The sequence below is a fragment of the Mastomys coucha genome, unplaced genomic scaffold, assembly GCF_008632895.1.
Source record: "Mastomys coucha isolate ucsf_1 unplaced genomic scaffold, UCSF_Mcou_1 pScaffold20, whole genome shotgun sequence".
Lineage (NCBI taxonomy): Eukaryota > Metazoa > Chordata > Mammalia > Rodentia > Muridae > Mastomys > Mastomys coucha.
This window is the reverse complement of record NW_022196903.1, coordinates 68,943,762-68,954,671: the sequence shown is the minus strand read 5'-3', so window position 1 is coordinate 68,954,671 and position 10,910 is coordinate 68,943,762. Positions and strand designations below refer to the sequence as shown.

The window sequence follows — 10,910 nt, the reverse complement described above, 5'->3', positions numbered from 1 at the left end:
TGTGGCGGGAAGAATTTCTTTTCTGGTCCAGTCGATTTGGGGTTCTATAGGCTTCTTGTATGTTCACGCGCTTCTCTTTCTTTAGGTTAGGGAAGTTTTCTTCTATAATTTTGAAGATATTTACTGGCCCTTTAAGTTGGAGTTCTTTACTCTCTTCTATACCTATTATCCTTAGATTTGGTCTTCTCATTGTGTCCTGGATTTCCTGGATGTTTTGGGTTAGGGTCTTTTTGCTTTTTGCATTTTCTTTGACTGTTCTCTCAATATTGTCTATGGTGTCTTCTGCCCCTGAGATTCTCTCTTCTATGGCTTGTATTCTGTTAGTGATGCTTACATCTATGTTTCCTGACTTCTTACCTAGGATTTCTAATTCCAGAGTTGTCTCTTTTTGTGATTTCTTCATTGTTTAGACTTCCATTTTTAGGTCCTTGATGGTTTTACTCAATTCCTTCACCTGTTTGTTTGTGTTTTCCTGCAATTCCCTTAGGGATTTTTGAGTTTGCTCTTTAAGTGCTTCTACTTGTTTACTTATGATCTCCTGTAATTCTTTATGGGATTTTTTGTTTCCTCTTTAAGGGCTTGTACCTCTTTGCCTGTATTCTCCTGTATTTCTTTAAGGGAGTTATTCATGTCCTTCTTAAGTTCCTCTATCAGCATTGTGAGATATGATTTAAGATCCTTCTTGCTTTTCCGGTGTTTTGGGATATCCAGGACTTGCTGCAGTGGGAGTACTAGGTTCTGATGAAGCCTGGTTACTGTTGGTAGGATTCTTGAGTTTGCCTTTCGCCATCTTTTGCTTTTTGGTGTTAGATGTTTTTAGTGTCTCTGGCTAGAGCTTGTCCTGTCCCTGCCGCACTGCAAGTCCCCTGTGACTCTTGGGGCCTGTTCCTCCAAGCTGGCTGCTCTGTTCTTAGAAACTCACCAGAGAGGAAATGGAGGCTCTTGCCTGGGTCTCTGGCTTAAGGCGTTCCCTGGAGGTAGGCACTCCACTTGCAGGGAAGGGGCAGAGAAGTATGCTGATCCTCCTTTGTCACTCGGAAGCTGAGAGGATCCTGTCCATGCTGCCCTGTGGCTCCCCTGGTAGTCATGGGGCCTATGCCTCTGGGCTGGCTGCTCCAGTCTCAGAAACTCACCTAAGAGAAAATCGCAAGAAAAATCTTAAGTAAGACAGATAGAAAAGCTTCATGCAGCAGATAAATCCAGACACTCACAAACAGATATTTTGCAGAGAGAGACTATGGAACACACAGTTGTAGAGCTGTCTGCATCAAATCCCTCCCCTAATTGCTCAAAGAATGCCTTGGAAGAAGAGGCAGAAAGAGTGCAGAAAACAAAGGGAATATAGACACCAGGGAAAACGATCCTCTAAGTCAACTGAGAAAATATCATACAAATTCACAGAGACCGGGGCAGCAAAAACAGAGCCTATGTGTGTCTGTACCAAGTCCTCTGAGTACATATTATGGCTTTCAGTTTAGTCTTTTAATCAGCATCCTTAATGTGTGAGTAAGTAGTTCGTTAATTCTTGTTTCTATTCATTGTCAGTACTCTTTTTCTTAAGATGTGTGTTTGCGTTGCCTTCTCCAGTTGTTATGTAATGTTTTTGTTGTTGTTGTTAGTTTTTTATTATTTCATCTTATTGTGTTTTATTTTGTCTTGTTTGGTTTTTATTTCCTAGAATCCTGGATTTTCCTAGTTCTATACAGAAAAGGATTAGATCCAGAGGGAAGAGTGGTCAGGAAGGAGTGGTAAGAATGAAGACAGGGAAAAGTATTACCAAAATATGTTGAATGGGAAAAGACTCTATTTTTAGTAAATGAAGAAAGTAACAGAATGGATATAATATCAGAATCCATTTATTTTTGCTGCATCCAAGAAACATACTTAATTTCCTGGATGGACATCATGTCAGGGTAAAAGAATGGAAATAGATATTGCAAGCAAACATACCTATGTTGCAAGCTGGAATAGCCATTGTATTATCTGACAAAGTAAACTTCAAAGCAAAGTAAAACAGAAGAGATAGGAAAGAACACCACACACTCATCAAAAAGAAACAAACAAAAACAAACAAACAAACAAAACAAAAAACAAAAAACAAAAAACAAAAAACAAAAACTCAACCAAGGTGAAAGTTCAATTTTTTTATCATAATATATAATGATAGATACAAGTACATAATATCAGGGCATCAATATGAGTTGATACACTAAGTAGATATAATTTTGATACTATAATAAGAGGGATGAATTCAAATTCTCAATATTTGATTCACACACAAAATCAACTTAAAGGACATAATTATCTCCCAAAACTGATCAGTTCTGCACAAGTAAATCTTTTTTTTTAAAAGATGAATACTTTCCTGGGTTCTAGGTAATGTCAGCAACAAACATCTCTTGCAGAGTCTTTTTCTTTTTCTCTTACAAGTCGTTTTCTGTAACAACCAAATGGATACTTAAATATTGCAAAAACTCAAGTATGCTGTTAAAAGTGCATCACTACAGTATTCAGTTTTACTATTTATTTTGATTTTATATCTATGTGCATTTTCTCTGTATATAATATATACCATATGAGTAACTGGTGCCCATAGAGTTAAGAAAAGAGCATCAGATCTCCTGGGTCAACTCAGATGTCTCACAACCCAAGACAAAATACATAAAATGTGTTTCCTTTACAGAATGGAATACTGTTCAGCTATTAAAAACAGGGACATCATGAGTTTTTCATGTAAAAGATGAAACTAGAATGTAACATTCTGAGCGAGGTAACCTAGACACTAAAGAACATGCATGATTTGTACTCACTGACTAGTGGATATTATCCATAAATCACAGAATACCCATAATACACTCCACATACCAAAATAAATTAAGAAGAAAGTCTAAAGGAAAGATGCTTCAATCTCACTTACAAGGGGGAACAAAACAATCATGGGAGGCAGAGGGAAGGATGAACATGGGTGGGAGAGGAAAGGATGAGGGGAAAGTGAGGTCAGGATCAGGGAGAGGGAGGTAGTAGAGAGGTCCAGAGGGCCAGGAGAATAAATGGAACTATGCAGCTGCCATGGGTATGGGTAGAGAGAGCCTTTAGAAAGTCCCAAAGAACAGGGATGGGGGAGACTCCCAGGACTCAGTGGGAAAGTTTAGTTCTTAACATCTATACTATAAATGTGAGAACACTCAAGTTTGGAAAAATAAAAATACTATAGCTTAAATTATACATTGAACCTTATACACTGGTAGTGGGAAATGTATGCCAATAGACAGGTCATTCAGACAAAAACTAAATGAATAAATGATTGGGTGAACTGAAGTTATAAATCAAACTACCTAACAGATATTTATGGAATAAGTCACACAAACACAAAATAATATTTCTTGTTCTCAGATACTCACAAAATTCTCTCCAAAATTTGGCACTTACTGAGACACAAACCAAGTCTCAACACATAGAAGAAAACTGAAATAACACCTCATATATTTTGACTATTTTGACCACCACAGATTAAATCTGTATATCTACAACAGAGATAATAGAAAGCTTACAGACTCATGGAAACTGAAAAACTCAAAAATGAGTAAGTAAGTAAGACTTAAATTAATAAATAAATGAAATACTTCTAAAATTTAGTGGTAAAAAATACATGCCCAGACTTAGGGGACACAATGAAGGCAGTTATAAGAGGCAAGTTCATAATACTGAGTTTTAAACGTAAATATTGGAGAGATCTCATATGAGTAACTTCACAGCACACATTAAAACTATAGAGAAAAAAAAAGAAATCCCACCTAAAAGAAGTAAATGATAAAAAATAATCAAATTCATGGATGAAATCAGTAAAACAAACAAATACCCATGCAGACTTACAGAATGACAAACACACACTTACAAACACACAACTACAAAGAGCTAAGTAAAGAAAGATATTTTTCTTTGAGAAATCAGTGGAATTTGCAAATCCTTACCTAAATTAACCTGAAGTCAGAGAGGAATTAATCAAATGAAAAATTTTAAATGAAAAAAAGGGATAACCAAAGACACAGAAGGAAATTGGGGAATCATAAGGACATAGTTCATAAACCTGTTCTCTCCCAAATAAGAAAATCTACAAGAAACGTATTTTCTCAGTACACACCACTTACCAAAGTTAAATCAGTATCTGATAAGCAAATTAAACAGACATAACCTGTAGTAAAATAGAAGCAATAAATAAATTCTCTTTTTTACTTTAACTTTGTTTCTTTTATTTTTAATATAATTTTGACAATTTCAAAAATGCATAGAATGTATTGTGACAATATTGATTTTCTGCTACCCATTTTTATCCTCTTCTCTTTCTTTTTTTCATTTTTTATTATTTATTTTATTTAACTAAATTTCTTTTTAGGTTTTTTAACTCAGAAATCCACCTGCCTCTGCCTCCCAAGTGCTGGGATTAAAGGCGTGTGCCACCACCGCCCGGCTCAATTTAACTAAATTTCGCCCGGCTCAATTTAACTAAATTTCAAATGTTATCACCCTTACCAGTTTCCCCTCCAAAAACACTCTATCCCTTCCACCCTCCCCTGTCTCTATTAGGGTGCTCCCCCTAACTCTTTTAAACAAACAAGAAGACAAAACAAACAAACCACCTCAAGGCCAGGTTGTTTTAGTACAAAAATCCATCAGCATTTCAAAGAAGAATTCATCAAAATACTCCACAAATTATTCCACAAAATCAAACCAGAAGAATCACTCCTCAGGTTGGTTACTTAGCTCTCAATTTTTGTTATACCAAAACCACAAAATGAACCAACAAAGAATGAAAATTACAGACCAATTTCTTTGTGAACATAGATAGACAAACATTCAATAAGTACCTCCAATCCAAATAAAAACCACATCAAAACCATCATATACCATGATCATAGTTTTCTTCCTAGAGATGCAGGAAGTGTTCAACTTAAAACAATAAGTGCAATCTATTCTATAACCAAATTGAAAGACAAAAACCACATTGTCATCTCATTAGATTTAATAATATCCCTTGATGAAAAGCATACACATTCATGGTAGAATCCCTAGAAAGATCAAGAAATCAAAGAACATACCTTAACATAATAAAGGCCATTTACTTCAAGGACTTAGCCAATATCAACTTAAATGGAAGGACTATAAAGCAATTCTACTAAAAGCAAGCTCAAGGAAAAATTGTTAACCCCATAGCTATTCAAAATAGTACTTAATCTCTTACCTGGAGCAATAATAAATCTGAAAGACTTCAAGAAAACACAAATTTAAAGGAAAATCACAGTATTTTAGTATTCAGTTGATGTGGTAGTCTACATAGGTGTCCCAAAAAATTCCACTAGGAAAGTCAAACAGCTGATACACACTTTCAACAAATTAGCTGAATAGAAATTTAACTCTCAAAAATAAGTAACCCTCCTTTATATAAATGACAAAGATTGAGAAAAAAAATCAAGTAAACAACATCTTTTACAATATCCTCAAATAATACAAAATATCTTGGAGTATCTCAATTAAGGACAAAGAATCAGTGAAAAAAATGATACCCCAGACTCACATAGAATGCAAATGCAAAGAGTAGTTATTCCGCTGAATTTCCTGCATGCAGGGGCCTACCCTTTTAGGAATGGAGACCTTTAGTGGACTTGTAGGCCCAGTTTTTATTTTCATTTAGGGGAATTATAGGGGAGAGCGGTATGCACCCTTATTTATTTAGTTACCTATTCTTACTTCATGCCAAATGACGAGGCGTCCTCAGATTGGCTTCAGTCATCTGCGGTTGGCTGACCACACATTCCTGGATCCAAGTTCTCATTTCGGGGAAACAGAAACTTAGGCCCAGTCTCCCAAACTTGCAGTTTGCAGCTTGTCATGTAGTCCACAGAGCTCTGGCTAACTCAGTCCCCTCAACTCCAACCAAGAAAGTGAAAGACTTTAATGATACAAACTTTAAATGAAGACACTGAAGAAAGAAATTTATGATGATAGAAAGATGTCCCATGTTTGTTGATCAATAAACTTAATACAGTAAAAGTGGCCATCACCAAAAGCAATTTACAGATTCATTGCAATTCCTATCAAAATTTCAGCACTAATTTTCAGAAATAATGAAAGGACAGTTTTTAGCTTCAAATGGAAACACACACACACCTAAAAATACACATACAACATATAACAAACAAACAAATAAAACAGTGTAGTTACAAAAATCCTGAATAATTAAATAACTTTTTTTCCTATTTTGTGAAATAGTTTGAAGATGTTGAGAATACCATGGTCAGTGAGATATCACAGACCCAGAAAGACATGCATAGTGTGTACTCACTTATAATTGGACATTAGATATAAAGTACAGGAACACCATGCTACAATCCACAGATACAAAGAAACTACTTAATAAGGAGGGTCCAAAGGAGGATGTGTGGATCTCAATCAGAAATGAAAACCACATAGTCATTAAAGGTGGACAGAGAGAAAGAAGTGTGTGGGAGAAGATGAGAGGCTATGTATGGGACTAGAGATCAGGTGCAGGGGGATGAGTGAAGAAGAGGACTAGGAATAAGAACAGATATCCATGAGGAGCAGCTCTGTGACCACCTAGAGACCTTGGATGGGGGAGGATACAGGGAGTCTATGTGGTTGAGCCTACTTGAGATGCCTACCAGAGGGATATATAGCCACGCATATGTTCCAGTGGAAGGAGGCAGACATCAACCTACAAAGTCTTCAAGTTAATATTTGTACAGCCTACAAGATGCACAGGGGTAAAGATTGAGCAGAGGCTGAGAGAATGATCAACCAATGACTGGCCCAACTTGAGACCTGTTAGTTATTGATACTCTAATATCCTTGCAGACAGGAACATAGCATAACTGTTTACAGAGAGGCTTCATCCAAGCAGCAAAAGGAAACAGATTCAGGGACTCATAGCCAAACATCATACAGAGGTTAGTGTGTCTTGAGGAACAATGGGGGATGGAATTGCACAAGCCAGCAGGGGCAAAGACACCACAAGAAAGTCCACAGAAACAACTAACCTGGGCCCATGGATGCTCACAGAAACTAATCCTCCAACCAAAGAGCATGAAGGAGCTGGACCTACTTCCCATATTTGTAGCAAATGTAGCTTTGTCTTCATGTGTGCACCCTAACAATTGAAGTTGGGCTGTCTCTGAGTCTGTTGCCTAATATTAGACCCTCTTCCCCTATGTTTACTGCCTGTTTGGGCCTCAGTGGGATAAAAGAAGCTTAGTGTGTCTGTGACTAAATGTCCCAGGATGGGGTGATACAGAAGGTAGGTTCCCATTCTCTGAAGAAAAGGAGAAAGGGTAATGGGGGATGGGCTTTGCATGTGTGTTACTGGGAAGAGAGGATGGAGGTAGGTGAGATTGGGATGTAATGTAAAAAAAATTTTATGAAGAATATGAAAGAACTGTGGGAGGTATCAATATCCTTGATTTCAAGTTGTACAACATACCTGTAGTTTTTAAAAATAGCACTGTATTGATACAAACTCAGAGAGGTTGATCAATAGTATCAAATTAAAGACACAGAAATAAATCCACACACTTAAAAATTTCTTATATTTGATAAAGAATCCATAAACACACACTGTAAAATGGCAGATGAAACCTTCACGTAATAGTGTGGAGCTAACTGGGTAATTGCATGTAGAATACATGTAGATCAATGTTTATTAACCAGCACAAAACACAACTCCAATAGATAAAGACTTCAACCTAAAACCGAATACACTGAACCTGATAGAAGATCAAGTGCAAATAGCTTTGAACTTATTGGCACAGGAAAGACTTCTGAATTGTATACTGTTAGAACAGAGTTAATAGTAGTAATTAATTAATTGTTCCTCAGAATCAGGAATGGTTGTGTACAACTTTATCCCTATCACTCAGGAGGCAGGGCAGCTAGAGTTCTGAGGTCAAGGCAAAACTGATCTGTAGAGCAAGTTCCAGGACAGGCTTAGCCACATACAAAAATCCTGCCTTGAATTTCCAAAAACAAACAAACAAAGAAACAAATTAATTAATTTACAATGAACAAACAGTTAATTAATTAACAATCAAGTGGACCTTTATGCTAGAGAAGATTAGGATAAGAAATACAGTCATTCTTGATGGTAGGTATACAGATAGTATTGAAATCAGTGTGGTAATAACTTTGGAACATGGAAACCCATCTGCCTCAGTATACAGCACCACCACTTCTGGGAATTTCACCAAAGGACTCTTCATCCTACTACAGAACCATTATCATTGCCACATTACTCATAAATTTCAAAAACTTGAAACAGCTTTGATGTCCTTTAACAAAAGGATAGACAGAGAAAATATGTTACATTTACATAATGAAATGCAATTCAGCATGAAAAATTAAATCAGCAAGTAAATAAGTGGAATGAAAAAATTATCTTGAGTGAGGTATCCAAGACGGAGAAAGACAAAAGTGGTCTGTATTCCCTTCCATGCAGATATTAGCTCCTAAGTCAGTAACAACAAAGGTATAATTAGCGTAATCATAGAACTTAGGTAGAGAACTAGGAGGGATGGATAGTATCTGTTAGGAAATTGAAACAGAATAATAAATAGGTGTGTGGAGGTAGGGGCTAGAACATGAGGATCAAGTATGGTAGGTGTGAGGAGATGGAGCTGAGGGTAGGGCTATGAGGAGAGAAACAAAAGGCTATTTGTAGGGCATGGAAACCAAATATAGTACAAACATATGTGTGGTGTGTGGTGTGTGTGTGTGTGTGTGTGTGTGTTTGTGTGTGTGTGTGTGTATGTGTGTATATGTGTGTATAGTGTGTGTGTGTGTGTGTGATGGTCATTTTAAATACTGGGAGAGATAAATCCCCAACAAAATATATCTTATCACTTAATAGAGTTATTTATATATTAACATATATTAATAAAGTTATATTTTATTAGATGTTTTCTTTATTTACAATATCTCCTTTCCCAGGTTCCCCTCCAAAAGAAAAAAAAATAAAAATAAAATAAAATAAGAAAAAAAAATTTAAAAAAATCTCAAGACTAAAGCAATCCCCTGTTCCCTCTCCCCTCCCCCTGTTCACCACCCCACCCTCTCCCACCTTCTGGACCTGACATTCCCCTACACTGTGGCATAAAACTCTCACAGGGCCAAGGTCCTCTCCTCCCATTGATGACCGGCTTGGCCATCCTCTGCTATACACATGCTGCTGGAGTCATGAGTCCCCCCATGTGTACTCTTTGGTTGGAGTTTTAGTCCCTGGGAGCTCTGAGGGTACTAGTTAGTTCATAATGTAAGTGATAAACACACTTCTCTTTATTGTTATTAAGGATTCCGCCAATGTCTTTCAGTTACAGAGCAGTTATTTAATTCCACTATTGGCCATGGTTTGGGCCCTGCAAACTCCCTTCCCCTTCACCTCAAAGGGAGCCCCTTTGTATGTGGCCACACACTCATCGTTGGTGTGCAGATCAGGCTGGATCTGCTCCCAGATCTTCTTCTTAGGGTTCAGCTCCTTGTCAGGCTCTCCAGGGAATTCTGTCTCCAGGAACGGACCCTTTGGGAGGGACCACAATTTCCACTTTCTCTGGTGAATTGGCACAAATCAACATTGTTTGAGACAGTACTACCCGCATTTTTGCAGGCTTCAGATTATAAAGTAAAACCACCAACTGATTTTGCATCTGTTCTAGAGGAACTTGATTCACCAGTCAGCTGACCGACTGTTCGTGGGGCTGCTTCTCCCACATCTACTTCTTCGACATACAGTAAATCTGCATCTGGGTGTTTCTTGGCAGTAACATATGACCAATTCGAAGGTCCAGGCGTGATGTGTTGATAGGCTTATAGTCAGCACTTGCAGCTGCCGAGTGCTGCTGCTTCTCCTTTTTCTCTCCTTTCTTTTCAGTCTTCTCTTTTATCTTCTTTTCTTCTCCCCCTCCTTTGATCTCTTCTTTTGTACCAGAAAAGGATGTGGTTGTTACTGATGGAGACTGTATCAAACTTTCAGAAACAGTACACCTAGTCTGTAGTGACATTCTCGATGGAACAGATACTTGCTTCCCTCCATGATGAATTTCTGCCAGAATCAGGTCTTACTTTAGTTCTTCTATTTCTTTTTTCAGTTTAGCATTTTCAACTCAAAGTTTCTTTTCTTCTCTCAACGTTGCCTGCAAAATTGCTTTCTCCTTGAGAAGAGCAACCTGCTGCTTGAGATATTCAAGGATCTGGTCTGCCTCTGCACCTTTCTGCTCCAGCCTCTCCAGAACTGCCTCATTAGCTGACATCTTTTCCCAGAATTGCCAGAAAATCAAGAAGCGGTGAACCGCAGCTCTTGAGCAGCCTCAGCCATGTTGTAGCAATGAAGTTATTAATAGAGTTGTTAATAAAGTCCAGGGACTGTGTTACATATAACTAAGTTGTTGGCCAAAGAGATTCTAGGTGAATCTCCAAACAACTCACATGGCTGTGCAGAATGTAGGTTGCTGTCCACACACTGATGCTAAGGCATTAATGCAGAAAACAGCTCCCTGAACTTGGAGAAGTGAAGCTGGTTCTTTGGGAGAAGAAGGTACTCTGTGAGCTATAAAAATAGAAATGTGAACAAACACTTTGATCTACAGTTACAAAACTTGTTGGGGAAAACCAATCAATATCTGCTTTGTCTTAAGGCCCACATTTTGAAATAGAAGTCATACCCAATACTGCTTGAGTGACCAGGAACCTGACTCAGTATTTGTAGGGTAGTACAAATACTACTATTCTATAAATAAGTAGGTAAGTACCTAAGTAAGTAAGCAAATAAATAGCAATGAATGACTCCTACTGACATTCTGCTACATTCATAGATTATTGCCTTCTCGGTCATCATTACTGATGCTTTCTGA

The 10,910-nt window shown here is 37.5% G+C and overlaps 1 pseudogene; it reads right to left on the bottom strand.

Moving 5' to 3' along the window:
- Positions 1–9,317: 9,317 nt before the first annotated feature.
- Positions 9,318–10,331, bottom strand: LOC116098184 (annotated as a pseudogene).
- Between the last annotated feature and the right edge of the window lie 579 nt (positions 10,332–10,910).